Below are 18326 nucleotides of genomic sequence, written 5' to 3'. Positions count from 1 at the left end.
TGAAACGATAATGAACAATTTTGAAGGATTTAGATTAACATAAAAGTTTATTGTTAAATAATGATGAAAGTGAAGCACATGAAATTCACACGACTGGTAAATGATTAGAAGCTGACCTTTTTGCACTTAAGACTTTTTGGAAGAGTTGTCTGCCCTTTGTAAAAATAAGAAAAATCTAATTTTCTAAAAATGTGTGTGGTCAATGATTAATTTTATTTCATATTTTCATAAAAAGAAAGTGTATGTAACTTTCTACCAAGAGATAATTATGAAAATATAATTTGTTTTTAAAATATTGTAATAAAATACGTTTTTCTCATATACTTCAATGTTGAATTCTAAGTGAAATGAATTAAGCAGTAAACAAAATTTTGAAAATTCTTATGGTGGATTTTTTTATTTGATGAACCCTTCAAAATGATACCATGATTACAAAAATTCCACCATCCATTTATTAGATATGAAATATGGTCATTATACATTGAATACCTTAAGTAACCTTGATTGAACGGAATCATCAAGTAAACACATCGGCTGAAGATTTATACGCTGTACATATGCTTTTGAACGGATAAACCGCAGTTCACATTTCTGGGTACCATATCCCACCTCTGGTGTTTCCAGGGATCCGTGTTCGTCCCGTTCTCGATTTTATATTCTTTATGGGATTGACCACTGTTCGTTGTCTTTATCTTTTTTATGACCGTCAAGGAAAAAATTTAATTCCATAATAATTAACAGGTGTTAACTTGAGTTTGAATGCGAATTAGTTCTTTTCTGAGATCATTGTAGTACGGTAAAAAAAAAACGTTTCCATCATTTAGTTCCAAATTAATCCATAAATCCAAACTTTAATTTGATTAAATAAATTTATAATAAATAAAGTTCTCAAATAATGTTTTAAAATATTACTGCATATAAACAAGGATAAATTTGGAACTGCACGTCAAAAAAATGTGCATCGAACTCGTTTTTATTTTCAATGTGAAATCATTATATTTCAAAAGACTGTATATGAATTTTGATGGATTTATTCGTCTTTAGTAACCTTGATTAATTATGGCTTTTCATTTCATATAAATTTAATACCAGAAAAAATAATGAAGATTTAAAAATTAGCATTACCCGTCAACTGTTACTTTGTTCCATGCTGTTAAAATTCTATAAATACTCTTGACATACAAAATGTCAAACATTGGTAATGCGTGTGTATGCTTAGAAGTTCAAGTGTAGACTTTGAAACAGACAAATGAAATAAAAAAAGCGCCACTGACAAAGCCTTGTCTCAACTCTCAGTGAACCCTTACAGGAACATGTATATATTTATATACTTTTGTTTTAAGGGAAAAAGTGAATGAAATTCTAATAATTTCAACTGATGTAGAATATGATTATAATGACCGAAGAAATAAGAAATTTCACTGGCGCCAAATTGCAAAAAAAAAAATAAAAAAAATAAAAAAATAAAAAAAAAATTAAATTTACAGGAACTAAATTTGTGTAAAAATTACTATGGATATATGTAAGGGATACAAGACGAAGATGGGTCTTTAATGTCAGATATGGAACTGTCACGAGCCGCGTAGTGTGATCAGTCCCCTATCTGACATAATAGACCATCGGAGTCTTGTATCTTGCTTAAAACATTTTTACTGTCGGTCCAGTATTACTCATAATATTGGCCTGCTCTTAATTATACTGGACTATGTTCAGTACAGTATGAAAAATAAAGTACTGTCAAGACAATGAACTGACGTCACAATGTTTTAAGTACGGGGACTAATCTTAGTTCAGCAATATAGCGGTATGTGCTTTTCTGTTTGTCCTGAGAAAGGGACAGGTCTCTCCGAAAATTTGACAATTTCATTCATTTCAAAGCATTTCAGTGCTTCACATATATATAGCACGACAAAGAAGGTGCAGATGGGGTTTTTCTCGTATTTATTGGCGCATCGAGATGCTACATTTTGCTTGCAACTACAATAGAAAGTATACATCCTTTTGACACTGATGAAAGTGCGTGTCGCGATTCTTGGTTTTGTGTCAAGGTCATTTCAAAATAATAAAAAACAAACCCTAGAAATTCTGTTTGAGCAGATATAACTTTCATATATACTTGTGATTCATTATGTTACATGTATCTTAGAATGCAGCAAAATCATAATCCATAGACATATTTTGTATATGCATAGCAGAAATGATAAACACCGACAACACCATCACGATGCATGCATCAACGGCAAACACGTGACCGAAACCATGGGAGAACACTTCTACAAAGAAGGTCACGTTTGGCAAGACATGCAAGTGGTTGTTATAAATCATAATCCAGCATGGACCGATGCAGAGAAAAAGAGCACAGAAAAATCCTGGATGCATGATTTGAAATCATTCCGTCAAGGTGTGATGATTGAATAATTGAATATTTTTTATCGTCCCTCTCGAGAATATTTCACTCATATGGAGACGTCGCCATTGCCGATGAAGGGCTGCGAAATTTAGGCCTATGCTCGGCGCTTACGGCCTTTGACACGGGATCTCGGTTTTTGCGGTCTCATCCGAAGTACCGCCCCCATTTAGTCGCCTCTTACAACAAGCAAGGGGTACTGAGGACCTATTCTAACCCAGAGGTGTAATGAACAATTTTAATAAATCCTTAGCTTAATCAGTTTCTACAACGCAATCTTCAATACTCACCCAATTATATAACCTCTGTTGTATGACTGATGGAAATACATTTTGTCTTCCTCGTTGCAAGACTCTGATCTTGAATTCCTTATTCTAGCCATGAGTATTACCAAAATTGCGAGTATTGTTTGACCTTCAAAATTCCGAAAGAAAAATGAATTGACCTTGAAAACAAGTATATCATCTTTAGACTTCTAAACTATGATAAAACATTATTAGAAATATTTATTAGTGAGGATTCATATAGCTCTCTATGTTTTGATATTAGAATTTCAGGATTGCGGCTTTAACTTGTTTGACCTAGAAAACTTTCTTGATTTTATTTTGTTCTAATGGACGCAAGAATCAGTATTTTCAGAGATATATGTCTAATGTCCATGAATTTGAAAACTTTCTTGATTTTATTTTGATCTAATGGATGCAAGAATCGATATTGTTAGGCTGAGAGACTCTCTCAGCTGATTCGATAGGCAAAAGCATGACAGTTGTTCTCATCAAGTCGAGGCATGCTACGGACAGCTGTTCCAACAATTTCACTTCGCAAATTTTGTGGTCGTTATGATGATCTAATTTACAAATACAACCTGCCAATACGTCGAATGCTGTCTGACGTATTTCATATCAATTGTTAGGTCGTTAATTACATACGGAGTTTAACTACGGATTGTTCCATTTACCTGATGAAGATACATAAATGTATAGGGTTCTATCTACCGATCGTTTGGCAAAGGAGCAATCATTACCTATTTATGCGTATTGGGTTTCACGCAGTCATGGCTTTAACTCGCGACCTTCCGATCACGAAGCAAACTTTTTAAGCTCAAAGCTACCACGACTGGTTGTTTCAAGGTCATGTGACTCAAAATCTGTGTATAAAAATGGTTCTCTGACGTTATGGATAAGAAGATGCCTTTAATTAATTTTAAATGGTGATCTTAACCAAATGATCTTTGTTAAAGATAATTACATACCCTCTTGCCTTATACAATCTTTCTGCTACATGTAAGTAAGGACCTCTAAGGGCTCTCCATTAATTATTACCTGAAAAAGAATATTTGACTTCCTTTACTAGATACCTTGATCTTAACACCTTGGAGCAATGTCAACAAATCATTTAGTCATGTACATTCTGCAATACCAAGTATGGGCCTCGAATGCTTGGCAGTTACAAATTTACAACCTAAGCAAGAATTTCCTTATTTATCAATGCTCTTCACGTGAGTCATGCATAAGAGTCTATAATGAAAGGTGGAGATAACGAGCAGTGGTCAATCTCATAAATCCCATAAGCAATACAAAATAGATAGTTGGGCAAACACGGACCCCTGGACACACCAGAGGTCACTCCATAATCCCGTGGGGATCCGGGTTAGAGTAGATCCTCAGTACACCTTGCTTGTCGTAAGAGGCGATTAATGGGGGGGCGGTCCTTCAGATGAGACCGCAAAAACCGAGGCCCCGTGTCGCAGCAGGTGTGGTACGATGTAGTTCCCTTCCTGCTCAAAGGCCATGAGTACCGAACATTTATAAACCTAAATTTTGCAGCCCTTCACCGGCAATGGTGACGTTTCCATACGAGTGAAATATTCTCGTGAGGGGCGTTAAACAATATACAATCAATCAATTCCTTGCTGATATCCATTCTTATTCTTAACTGACACAATTACTTCCGCTTCTTGTTGCTTAACTTTCCTTCAATATTGAAGTTGGGAGATACTGTAAACCTCCAATACCACGATCTAATAGATTTGGCAAATTCTGCTTGAATGAAGTTGAGAATGAGAAACATGTCCCATTATTTTGCAAAATACGAACATTTAAGGAAAGGTGAAGATAACGAACAGTGATCAATCTCATAAATCTCATAAGCAATACAAAATAGAGAGTTGGGCAAACACAGATCAGGTGCCTAGGAGGCGTAAGCATCCCCCGTGAGCTCTACTTCTTGATCAGGTAAACGGATAATCGAATAAATACTCAGAACTTTTGGGGGATTTGAATGCAAAGTCCATAAAAAGTCTCATGAATCCTGAAAATTGTACATTCATAAAGGCATTTTTGTCAATATTTGAATGAGTATTTTAATCTAAGGTGTAATACACTGAATTGAAAAATCAGGACAACTGTGTTTAATCTGAAATTGTGTATTAATATAATAGTATAATTATGATGTTAATTTATAATGTACGCCTCATGTTTGGTAATCGTCAATAAAGCATTTGAATTGGTTGATAGGCTCTCTTGTTCTGTCGACTTCAGTTTGTTTTGCTATTACGCCCTCCATCTTCCTCTGACTGTCCTAGGTATTACCTTCACTTCGATGTTTCAGCATGTGGTTTACATGTACTATCAGTCGTCCATTGATTGGCAAAGCTCATACGGGAAGGATTGTATTTTTCTCACACTATAGAGACAATCATCTTTACTCTTTGAACCAGCAACCATCCTTTGATTTCTTTTTTACAAGATTTTCCTTTCCTTCGTTGGAGGGTTTTCTCTCCTAGACGAGTATCCATAGGTTGATGAGCCTCGTCCATCCGTCGCACACGCAACACCGTATAGACGGTGCCCATTATGTCACGATAGGGGGTTTGCTGTAGAGAGGTTAATTACCGGCAGGCCCGGTTTAGTACCGCCAGATGAAGCCAAGTACCGACAGGAGGCTAAGTACCGGCAAGATAGGTTAAGTACCTGTGGGAGAGGATAAATACCGGCGGGAGAGTATAAATACTGGAGGGAGAGTATAAATACTGGAGGGAGAGTATAAATACTGGAGGGAGAGGCTAAGTGCCAACAGGAGAGGTTAAGTACCGGTAGAAGAGGCTAAGTACCGACAGGAGAAGCTAAGTATCGGCAGCAGAAGTTTTGAATACCTGGAGAAACTAAGTATAGACGGGTGGTTAATTTGCGGCAGGATAAGTTCAGAACGGACATGAGAGGCTAATTACCGACAGGAGAGGATAAGCACCGACGGGAGAAGCTAAGTACCGATGAGAAAGGTTAGGTACCGACAGGAGAAGCAAAGTAATGACAGGAGAAATTAAGTACCGATAAAAGAGGTTAAGTACTAGAAGGAGAGGTTAAGTACCGGCAGGAGAGGTTAAGTATTGTCACGAGAACCTGAGTACCGGCGGGAGAGGTTTATTACCAACGGGAGAGGGTTAGTTCCGGGAAAAGAAGCTAAGTACCAACAGGAGAGGTTAAGTACCGACAAGTGAGTTTAAGTACCTGTGGGAGAGGATAAATACCGGTGGGAGATGCTAAGTACCGGCAGGAGATGCTAAGTACCGGCAGGAGGTTAAGTAACGACAGGAGAAGTTAAGTACCGATAGGAGAGGCTAAGTACCTGTGGGAGAGGCTAAGTACCTGTGGGAGAGGTTAAGTACCGGCAGGAGAGGCTAAGTCCCGACAGGTGAGGTTAAGTATTGACAGGAGAGGCTAAGTACCGGTAGGAGAGGTTAAGTACCGGCAGGAGAGGCTAAATATTGACAGGAGAGGTTAAGTATTGACAGGAGAGGCTAAGTACGGTCAGGAGAGGGTGAGTACCGGTTGGAGTTGTTAAGTACCGGCAGGAGAGGTTAAGTACCGGTTGGAGATGTTAAGTACCGGCAGGAGAGGTTAAGTACCGGTAGGAGAGGTTAAGTACCGGCAGGAGAGGCTAAATATTGACAGGAGAGGTTAAGTATTGACAGGTGAGGTTAAGTATTGACAGGAGAGGTTAAGTATTGACAGGAGAGGTTAAGTATTGACAGGTGAGGTTAAGTATTGACAGGAGAGGTTAAGCATTGACAGGTGAGGTTAAGTATTGACAGGAGAGGTTAAGTATTGACAGGTGAGGCTAAGTACGGCCAGGAGAGGGTGAGTACCGGTAGGAGAGGTTAAGTACCGACAGGAGAGGTTAAGTACCGGTAGGAGATGTTCAGTGCCGGCAGGAGAGGTTAAGTATTGACAGGTGAGGCTAAGTAGTACGGCCAGGAGAGGGTGAGTACCGGCGGGAGAGTCTAAGTATCGGCAAGAGAGGTTTAGTACCAACGGGAGAGATTACGTTCCGGCAGGAGAAGCTAAGTACCAACAGGAAAAGGTTAAGTAACGGTAGGAGAGGTTAAGTACCTGTAGGAGAGGTTAAGTACCGACAGGAGAGGTTAAGTGCTTGCGGGAGAGGATAAATATCGGCGGGAGAGGCTTACACACTCCGATCCTCTTTTCACATTGTTGTTAGTCTACTGTGAGGCTGACAACGAAGACGACGAGCACTCACAACACCACCACATTAGGCCCATCACACATCTAATTAATATCCTTGTTAAAAGTCACAATTCCGTTTTTCTCATTTCCGTCATTCTGTCGGATAAAGTTACACCTGAATTGTATGATACAGAAATCTTACAAATGGCAACACGTCCTGCCTTTTTGAATACGTTATACGCATGAGTAAAGAGGTTTTATAGTATTCTCTACCTAGATTACCTGAATGCAATGCTCCATATGATATTTCTGTAGATATGATTAGTCAATAGGTGTAACTTTAATCCCCCACAGTTATGATAATGACACGATAGTTCCTAAGTTTTCATTACAGTCAGCAATACATACTTCTACTCGTATAAATGTAAATACACCTTATAAGTATAAACTAGAATACACCATAGTATTAGTGTTAGTGTTATTGGATATATCCCTTTGGGTATCACTCTCTAGCACGTCAATTCACATACAAACGTTTCCAAAGGTAGTGTATACATATTTGAGACATTTATCTGAACGCAGTGGTTGGTTGTTTGCATATTGTTTAATGTCCCTCTCTAAGATATTTCACTCGTATGGAGTCGTCACCATTGTCGGTGAAGGGCTGCAAAATTTAGACCTACTGGTATGCTAGGCACTTACGGTTTTTGAGCAGGGAGGGATCTTTATCGTGGCACAGCTATTGTATATATATCATAATAATAATAAAGCCTTTATTTATCCAGGATTACCTATTTAGCGATAACACTAGTTTTCAATATGGTACTCCTGCATATAACATACATACAGACAGATATTAGTAAAATAAACACAGATTAAAAGAAGTAGAATACATATAAACTTAAGGAATAATTATGAATGTAAGATAAATAGGAACAAAATCTTGTGACACGGTGCCTCGGTTTTTGCGGTGTTATCCGAAGGACCGTCCCATTATAGTCGCCTCTTACGGCAAGCAAGGGGTACAGCGGAACTATTCTAACCCGGATCCCCACGGGAACGCATTGGTACTACAATGTGCACTTCAAGATGAATGAACACGACGCACAACAAAACACTGTAACTGGGTATCTATGTTGTTTTTCATGCATACTACTGTAATAATAATAATATTATTATATATAATCAGATGAAGTAATAGAATTCAGTGATAAGTTGTACGAGTTCAACTGAATGTACTGGACTGAATTCTGCATGCTTCTTCTGGACTGAATTCTGCATGCTTCTTCTGGACTGAATTCTGCATGCTTCTTCGTCGAGTGGTACATGTAAGACAGTATAGAGTACACGCAATTTTTCAGCTTTCAATTTATTTGTGGTTCACTTCTGTTCAATTCTATTAAAGTCTATGCTGATCATTTCAAATAGAAATATATATTTTTAAAAGACGTAATAACGTGAATCAAAGGCGTGACGAGGATTTTAAAGTCGTAATATTGCGGAAAAGACATAATAACGTGAATCAAAGGCAGTCGTAATATTGCGGAAAAGGCATTGTAACGTTGATTTAGAAAACGTAAAAACGTGTGAATCAGAGGCGTGATAGGGATCGGAATATTCTACATACTGTCAATAATCAACGCCAACAAACTGCACTTCATAGAGCGCGTTACAAAACGTGAGTGGGATTATTATGTGTACTAGTATTCTGTTTATTCATTGTGGACAGGGCACCATTACGGGGTAAACATAAAGTTTTTATTAACTCCCTGCACCATTACGCTTTTAACTTACATTACGACGTCATTGTTTCGCTTTATTTTTTAATTTGCGTTTTTACACTTTTAGTTTGCGTTATTTTGCCCTTGTTTCGCGAAGGCCTTTCATTCGCGTTATAACGCCTTTTATCATTATAGTTGTTGTATATTAGATTTCGCATTCCTTATATAAAGACAGTCACGTGTCCCTTATTACACATCCTGTATTATCAGTCTTTATTTGACCTTTTGTCTCTCCCTTTATTATACCTTCCTGGGACGTCCCGTGAGAATCTGGTTTAGAATAGGTCCGTAATACACCTTGCTTGTCGTAAGAGGCGACTAAATGGAGTGGTCCTTCGGATGAGACCGCAAACACCGAGGCCCCGTGTCACAGCAGGGGTGGCACTATAAAGATCCCTCCCTGTTTAAAGGCCGTAAGCGCCGAGGTGAGACCTAAATTTTGCAGCCCTTCACCGGCAATGCTGACGTCTCCATAAGAGTGAAAATTCTTGAGTGGGACATCGAAAAATATACAATCAATCAGTCAACCTTTCTGGAACACCTCTGCATTTGTCAGTCGTAGTACATCGGATTTTCTCCGCTTGGAAACAGACCATATTTTTGTAAACAATGGAAAAGAGAGTTAGAAATGGAAGAAAGAACGTTAAACTTATAGCTTTTAGTAATGGGGCATAAAGATAATTATTTTGAATTGTGAGCAGTATTTTCAAATACATAATAAAAACAGCATATCTGTATCGCGCCCAGATCAACCAGAGACCAATACCAGCCCCTGGGTGACGTCATGAGTTGATATGGGACATAATACAGACATGTATTGTATATTGATTTCCTTCATAAACTATAAAAATGGTTCTAGTAGACAACCTTGAATCCAATGTCAAGTGATTGTAATAAGCATAAGTTTAAATAATTATAATAGGCATCCATGCTATTCATTTCGTATAGTTATTTCATTTATTTATACTGGAATATAGAATTGCATTAAGCTTTATAATGTTGTGTATTCACTTGTGTGTAGGCGACTACATACAGTATTTGTAGGAAATATGTCGGTAGCTTAAAAAGCGTCCAATTTCTCCTCTAGTTACCTTGATGTTTCGTATTTGACCTGGAATCAGGTTATCAGACAAGAAATGTGGTTGAAATCTTGTACACTAGTCTGAATTACAACGAATACACGAACGTACGAAAGAATAGGCAATTCATTTATCTGTATACACTCTGTTGCGAGAGATAAAATTTATGCTAGTTATATATGAGAAACATATTTCCGAACTCTCAATTTGTTAAGCATTTTAAATAAAAATGGTGATTTTCTGAACAATTTTGTGGTCTTTAACACCAACCCCTCTTTTCTTGGGCGGATAAAGTACAAACTACGGTCTCAACACTTCATTTTTGAGAATTTTCTGGTCTGTTCCTGTTTTATCAAAGCTTGGCTTTAACTTTTCCCATGGCAAATATGGTATCCCATCTCTTATGTAAATCCAAAGTTAAAGTCGTTTCGCGTCAACGTTCGCATCAATCTCTTTGCAGAGGGTGCGTTACTACGGAAGTATTCATACCTAGTGATCAGTCATCCAAACACACCACCGATTCCACGCACACTGATTCCACGCACAAGTACTCTGAAGTTGAAATTAAAATATGCTGGAGTTCCCCATTGAAAATATCTTAGTAGTATTTGGTGGTCAGGTCTTCCAACAGTCTGTTGGAATTTCCATGGACACGAATTGTGCTCCTTTGTTAGCTGACCTATTTTGATATTCTTATGAAGTAAAATTTATTCAAAAACTTCTACGCGAGAAGAAAAAATCTCTTGATGAGGCGTTAAATACGACATATATATCGACGTTTTATCTACTAACAATAATAATTTTCATTCATATGTCGATTCGATCCCGTGGGGATCCGGGTTAGAATAGGTCCTCAGTACCCCTTGTTTGTCGTAAGAGGCGACGAAATGGGGCGGACCTTTAGATAAGACCGCAAAATCCGAGGTCCCGTGTCACAGCAGGTGTGGCCCGATAAATATCCCTCCCTGCTCAGAGGCTGTAAGCGCCGAGCATAGGCCTAAATTTTGCAGCCTTTCACCGATAATGGTTACGTCTCCATATGAGTGAAATATTCTCGAGAGGGACGTTAAACAATATACAATCGGTTCGATATTCTCTGAACTTAAAATAGAAGACAACACAAAGCCGTCCACTTCTGATATTTATTGAAAATAGATATGAACGGCAAACTAACAACTCAACTTTATGATAAGCGGGATGATTTCAGCTTCTCCACCGTTAATTACCCATATTCATGTAGCAATATTCCATTATCATATGCAGATACTGTGTATATATCTCAACTGATTTGATACGCAAGAGCTTGTTCTGTGTATCATCATTTTTAAATCGAGATAGGCTACTGACAAACAAGTTGATCATGCAGGGGTTTCAACAATCTCGTTCAAAGTCAGCATTTCGCAAATTCTATGGTCGTTATAACGATCTAGTTTGCCAATACAACCTATCATTGGGTCAAATGCTGCCTGACGTATTTCATACGATTGTTAGGCCGTTTTGGTACATTGATTTTTACTACTGATATCTCCGTTTACCTGATCAAGATAACGGGCTCACGGCAGGTGTGACCGGTCAACACGGTATGCTTACTCCTCCTAGGCACCTGATCTCACCTGTGGTATATCCAGAGGTCCGTGTTTGCCCAACTCTCTATTTTGTATTGCTTATAGGAGTTATGAGATTGATCACTGTTCGTTAACTACAACTTTCATGATCTTCACTTTCATTTTTGTCAACACATGGAAAATAGTTCTTGCATGGTGTGGCAATTTAATGTGTGATCGATATAAAGACAGAAATGATGGATGTAATTTGTGCAAATGGTTTGTGCAGAAAATGCATAGCAGCTGTAAAGTAAATGAAAGGAAACTGAAAGAGAAGATTTTCAGTCAAACTAATGATATGTGTAGTTAGTATGTTTGTTTGGTTTGTCTGAATTACAAATGTATGTTCATTAGCGACAACGCATATATATATTTAATTCCAACGTTATTTATTACAATTGTTTTGATTGGACAAAAATAAAGCTGAACAAGAGTTTATACATCAATAAACCCGAAAACGCGATGTATTCATACACGCCTGAAAACAAATAACATAGTGCGGGGAAACTATTCAAATTTTTGCAATTGTTAATAAAGTGAATAAATTGGAATTATAAGAATCAAACATTCTTTTTGAAGAATTTATCGATGTGTAAACTCCGGACATTTTACTCACAAACTTAAAATAAAAATGCTTCGCACTTTTATTCAGTTTGTGAGTAAAATGTCCGGAGGTTACATATCGATAAATTCTTCAAAAAGAATGTTTAATCCTATAATATACATGTGTGTATATATATATATATATATATATATATATATATATATATATATATATATATATATATATGTATGTGTGTGTTGTGTTTGAATTTCTCTAACTCTTCCGTCATTTTACAGGTAAACGTTTCATTACTGTGTATAATATAACGTAAAATGGTATACTGTTGTTACATTACACATACTGTCAGATCACACGTGAGTTTGTTTTATATGGTATGTATTCATTCACAATTTAGTCCCAAGTTTAGGGAAACAATAAATGGAATTCTCGTGATCTAATTGAAACAGGTATTGTTTCTATCAATTGAATATTTCATTTTCATGTCGAAAAACAAAACTGGAATATGATGAAGTGATCATTAAAAGTTGTACAAGACTATTGTACAAAGGTGTAAATGAAGCTTGTGTAAAGTATCCTCTCTCTCTCTCTCTCTCTCTCTCGAGAGAGAGAGAGAGAGAGAGAGAGAGAGAGAGAGAGAGAGAGCTTTTGTACAGACCATTTAAAGGTCAAGGTGATCGGTTGGTATACATATTTATGCTAAAAGATTGAAATATGATGGCATATACAAAGTTGGCTGAGAATAATATGCCCAGATAATTAGATGTTGATATGCATGCGAATGTCCATTACAAAATTCTATCAAGAGGGACTTTAAGGCGCTTGATCTTGTGTCGCGTTTCTGATACTAGTATGTATAGTTGTGACCCATAGGTTACATTTCTTCTCAAACGCAGAAATGCGATGTTTTATGAATGCAAATTAGAGCAGATTTTGAGAAATTCTATTTCGTAGTTCAGCATGTTAACAGTGAGAAACCTGGAATACCTTGGTTTGTTGGCAATAATTAAATATCATTAACCGCATTTGGTGCGATTTTGGTTTTCTAGAAATGTGCACTAATTTGCCATTGCTGTAGGGTCATGTTCGAATTTCAGACGGTACATAACAGATACGGTGCAGTGAAGGCAGACATGCACGGATAGGTTGTTGAACTATTTTAGATTTATATCATAGTACACACCTTTCTATCCCTTGAAATTAGAGTGGTAGCGAATTTGGGTGATGAGATTGCGTATAAGAAAATCACTGAGCACATTCACATATGCAGTGATGGTATCTGCCCCACATCCTTAGTGTGTAGAGGAATTTTCTAAAGGGAAATAACTCGGACACATCTCAAAACTTAAGCTTTGACAAAACGATATACAGCAATCAAGCAAAGCACTTGCTGACTGGACCTATAATTAGCTGTAGACGATTTGATTAATGATCCACCTATGCATGAGGATTATTTATCATCATTTAGCAATTTCTATAACACTAAAAAAAAAACCCCACATTTTCTCAACACCTATCATAGCGCAATTTAGTTGTTGTTTTTAAGTTGTTCTTGGCACACTGATTTTGACTACGGATAACTCCGTTTACCTGATCAGGATATAGGGCTCACGGCGGGTGTGACCGGTCGACAGGGGATGCTTACTCCTCCTAGGCACCTGATCCCACCTCTGGTGTGTCCAGAGGTCCGTGTTTGCCCAACTATCTATTTTGTATTGCTTATGGGAGTTATGAGATTGATCACTGTTCGTTATCTTCACCTTTCGATCCTCCAAACACTTTGACTAATCCGTTACAGAAATCCGTTAATTTTCATTTTGATTTAATCAATTTTAATGATATTACATACATAGATTTTTTTCTGTTTCATTTTCAATATTTTTCAAAATTTATGAAGATTTTCAGAAATGATAAATGAGTGTAACTTCATACAATTAGTTCATTATTTACCTACAACTAGAGGGACTGGTTGTTATCTATAAAGTTTACCAAAGTAAAATAAAAACAAAGAAAGCTTAATCAATTGACCTTTAACTTATATAGTCTAAACATGTAATAGGAATAAATATCCCATATTAAGAATGGTAGACTTTTTTTTCTTAGCTGATAGCTCAAGTGAGCTCGGTTTTAAATCAGAAATCGCCATTCTCTTTACGCCGCAACTTTTTCCTGTTTCTTAAAGGCAAGGGGGGGGGGGTTCTTTCCATAAATTCCTGGAAGTTTCTCTCACATATCTTATAGGAGAAAGTATCGTGCATCATTTTTTTCTCCTTTAGGATAATGATGGGATTTTGGTAGAACAAGCAATCCACCCATTCTCGTATAATGATTTCGTCAATGGTGGCTAATATTTATAATTTTACAAGCATGTAAGAGTTCAATATTGAATCCTGAGATACTGACAAAAATTCCTACCACATTCGTGTTTGTGTTACATATTATTATATATAGATTTCCAATGCTTTTGATATTGATACATTTACCAATTAAATGAAGTGTACAATGCGTATGAAACCTGATGAACACAGAACGTCTATTTCAACGACTGGAAATTTTGACAGAAATGAAGTAGAATGCAGTAATATTCCATTATCACCTGCATATGGTTTTTATATGTCTCTCAAATAATACGATAAGCGTGAACATGTTCTGTCTATGATCACTTTTTAAATCGAGATAAATAACTTGATGATACAGGGGTTTCAACGGTCTCGTTTGAAGTCAGCATTACGCACATTCTGTGGTCGCTATAATGATCTTATTTACAAATACAACCTGTCGTTACGTCGAACGCTGCCTGGTATGTTTCATATACTAATTTTGACTACGGATTACTCCGTTTACTTGGTCAAGAGAGAGGGCTCATGGCGGGTGTGACCGTTAACATGGAATGATTACTCCTCCATAGCACCTGATTTCACTTCTAGCGTGTCCAGGGGTCCGTGGTTGCCTACTCCTACAAGAGTCTCGGTTTACCTCCCTACGCTCCTTATATACCTAGGACTCTTACATTCGAACACCATATTTCAAGGAGCTCGTTCCGACTGAATTTTGGTCGGAAGGCAGGGCCGTAAATTACATGGAGGCGGAGGAGGCAGCTGCCTCCTCCAACTTTTGAGCCAAAAAAAATTAAAATTTAAAGTTCATTAGAATTTATGTTGTTTCCAATAACTAAGAACATGATACCTCCCTTAAAAAGCATTCCAAATCTTTCTTTTAGAATGAGTTAGTCAAGTAACATCTTAGAAGACCCTAGAATCAAGGATTTTGCACGAAACGTGTTCAGTGTGCACAAAATGTGCTCAGCGTCTGGGGGCCTGGGCGGCCCCCAGACCCCCGCCTAATTTCCTGCCTCCTCCAAATTGAAGGTTAATTTACGGCCCTGGAAGGATGTAAAATCTACACAAATATATTAATCTGTGAATACTTATCATAAAGTCTTTCATTACCGTTGAATAACTTTTATCTAATCGACTGAATCCTAATATCCCTTGGAAATCCTAATACCACGTATGTTTGATCGCATTTGAATCGGTAGACGATTTGACATAAGATATATTTTTTTCGGATGAATTTTCCAGAAAACGAAAAGACTTGTCATTGTGATGCAAAAACATTTGTTTATCAAATCAGATTATTTTTCATTCTTTCACGCGTTCAAGAAATTCAACCATATTTTTATTATCGCTACTTTCCTGAAAATTCTTTGCCTCAGCTAGGGTCCATTTTCGTTTTGTAACTTGTTTTGAATTCCATTTTCTATTGTTAACTTAACCACCTTCATTTTTGCCCCATAGAAATGCCGGTGTCCGTCCGTCCCACTTCACATTGTGGACGCAACTCCTCCGAAAACTCTCAACGAATTTTGTTCTCATTTTGTAGGTATGTTGTTTGTACATCCTGAACTATTGGAACACTTTGTGGACGAAACTCTCCAGAGACCGCTCTACGGATTTTGTTCTCATTTTGTAGGATTGTTAGTCATCATATGTAGTTGATCATATTGCGCCGCCATTTTGATTCAACAAATTTTACAGGAGTTATGGGACTCTGTTGAATTTGTACATGCTACACTATAGGAACATTTTGTGGATGCAACCACTGAGAGACCGATGTACAAATTTTATTCAAGTTTTGTAGGATTGTTAGTCACAATATGTAGTTGATCATATTCCACCGCAATTTTAATTTGAAAATTTTTACAGACGTTATGGGACTTTTATGCTTCAACTTTTTTGCAGCGGTGAGGGACATGGCTAATCGTAGCAATCTTGTGTATGTTGGCTTTCGACGATATACACGTAAGTTGGAAATGAAATGAAAATAGAAACATATATTTATTCAGTATATCAGTGCATCATTCTTGTTAACAATGTAGTTTATTAATATTTGTCGGTTTTTTCGTAGTGTGTAATTCATGTAATATTTGTCTCTTGATAAAGACGAAGATTGTGTCGAAAATTTGAGGCTTAAATAACCAACAGTAAACAATTTCTTGTATGTATGTATATATATACATGTATATATATATATATATAGAGAGAGAGAGAGAGAGAGAGAGAGAGAGAGAGAGAGAGAGTCGCCTCTGAACCTGCTCTTACATGTAATTTTATATTCTTCATGAGATGGGTCACTGTTCGTTATCTTCACTTTTCATGTATTTTTTTTAAACAAAATAAATTTCATTTGTAAAGATATACATGTATGAGAGTGTCAACTGCAACGCCGTGACGTCAGCGTTTTTATCATTAAGCGCTAACACAATTCATGAAGTAAGCTGGCGTAAAGCGCCGTAGCGCATGTCCTTCATGTAAATTTCTTAATGGTAGTAAAAACTGGATGTCGTGTCCGGAGAATAATGTTGCACTGTCCTTCACATCTTTATCCTGGTTCCATTAAAATTACATGACGACGAAATTTTCATTCGAGGGGGATTCATCTTCCCAATCTAACCGGAAATGTTTTAGGTTTACCCAATAAAACTGTTACTGAATGTAGTGCTACAATGTTGAATTATGAATCTACACGTCACAATTCAAATGCTATCATAAAATATATTAGTTATTAACTTTGATATTCGGTCAATAAACAGTTATATCATAATACAAACAAATAAATCCGGTTCTCATGGAAACTACATGTACTTACAGTGGAATAAATAAATCCGGAACACATGGAAAGTACTTACAGTGGAATAAAAACCATGTCTGCACTTAGACTCGGATACCAATCTACAAAATATAGTTATACATGGGTGTTTCCTCTGCATAACCATAGGTTTGTCACTTGAAATTTACACCTGTCCCACTCTGGCCATTACATATCATAGCACGTGGTGGATTGTATTATGTCACGTTTTGATAGATATTAAATTGTATTCCACTCTAAAGTATTGATGGTAGTAGAAATCTTCACTTCCGGTTTGTGTGCAGTCTGAATAAATACTAAAACATTCTAAAATTAAAACGTCAGGAATAGACAAATCACACATTGTGAATCATTTGATTTTAGTCCAACTTGCAGTGATTTTATGAATGGTATAGATTTATTACATCCTACGGTTTAACAAGGAACCAGTTTGAATAAAGATATCGTTCAAATACAAGTCGGGTTAATGAGAATAAGTGATAAAAATCTAACAGGACATGGAAGGGGTCTTCGACATAAACTTCACATTCGTTCTCAATTTATGGCCTCGATTGTCTTTAATTATTAAAACGCAATTAGGGCACTTCTGCTAAAGGATTGTACGAAATACACAGCATTCGTCATAATTTTCTTAATGACTTCATTTAAATATTGGTTTAATGCTCCTTTTATTGTTTGGTAACTAGTTCAAGACCACATAATGTAAAATTTTATATTTTTCAACAAATTAATTGTAGTTTTATTCTATTTTTACCATAATTTTATTCTTTGTTAAAATATTTCGGTTTCTCGATGATTAAATGTTTATTATTTATTCAAAACAATTTTAATGAAAAGCATTCTTTGTTGTGATTTTCATGCATAACATGTTTGATTCGAATAGATTTCTGATAAGAAAAAACGACGTTAATTATCCACGAAATCTGTTCAAAAGGAAATTTTATTTTCTTTCATCTAATTTTCATCTATCGCCATTTCAAAATATTGCGATAGTCTTTTCATTTTTCGCTTTCGGTATGTCAATCTTTTTGTTAGTCCTTCTGCTATGTATTTTTCTTGAATATTTCGAACCTTTTGCAGAATTTGGTTACCTTAACGACGACTAGTAAATGATATAAAAATATTTACATTTTCAATGTTTTTGCCTTCGATATCTTTACCTATTGAATTGATAGCCATTTCCTCATGAATGTGAATTATGTGCGTATGAATCTAGCTATAAATACAATACGAATATTTTAACGTATGGAATTCCGACAGAAATGAAATTAAAATGTAT

The sequence above is a fragment of the Ostrea edulis genome, chromosome 6, assembly GCF_947568905.1.
Source record: "Ostrea edulis chromosome 6, xbOstEdul1.1, whole genome shotgun sequence".
In the NCBI taxonomy this organism is placed as follows: domain Eukaryota; kingdom Metazoa; phylum Mollusca; class Bivalvia; order Ostreida; family Ostreidae; genus Ostrea; species Ostrea edulis.
The sequence above is the reverse complement of the archived record's forward strand: the minus strand, read 5'-3'. Positions refer to the sequence as shown.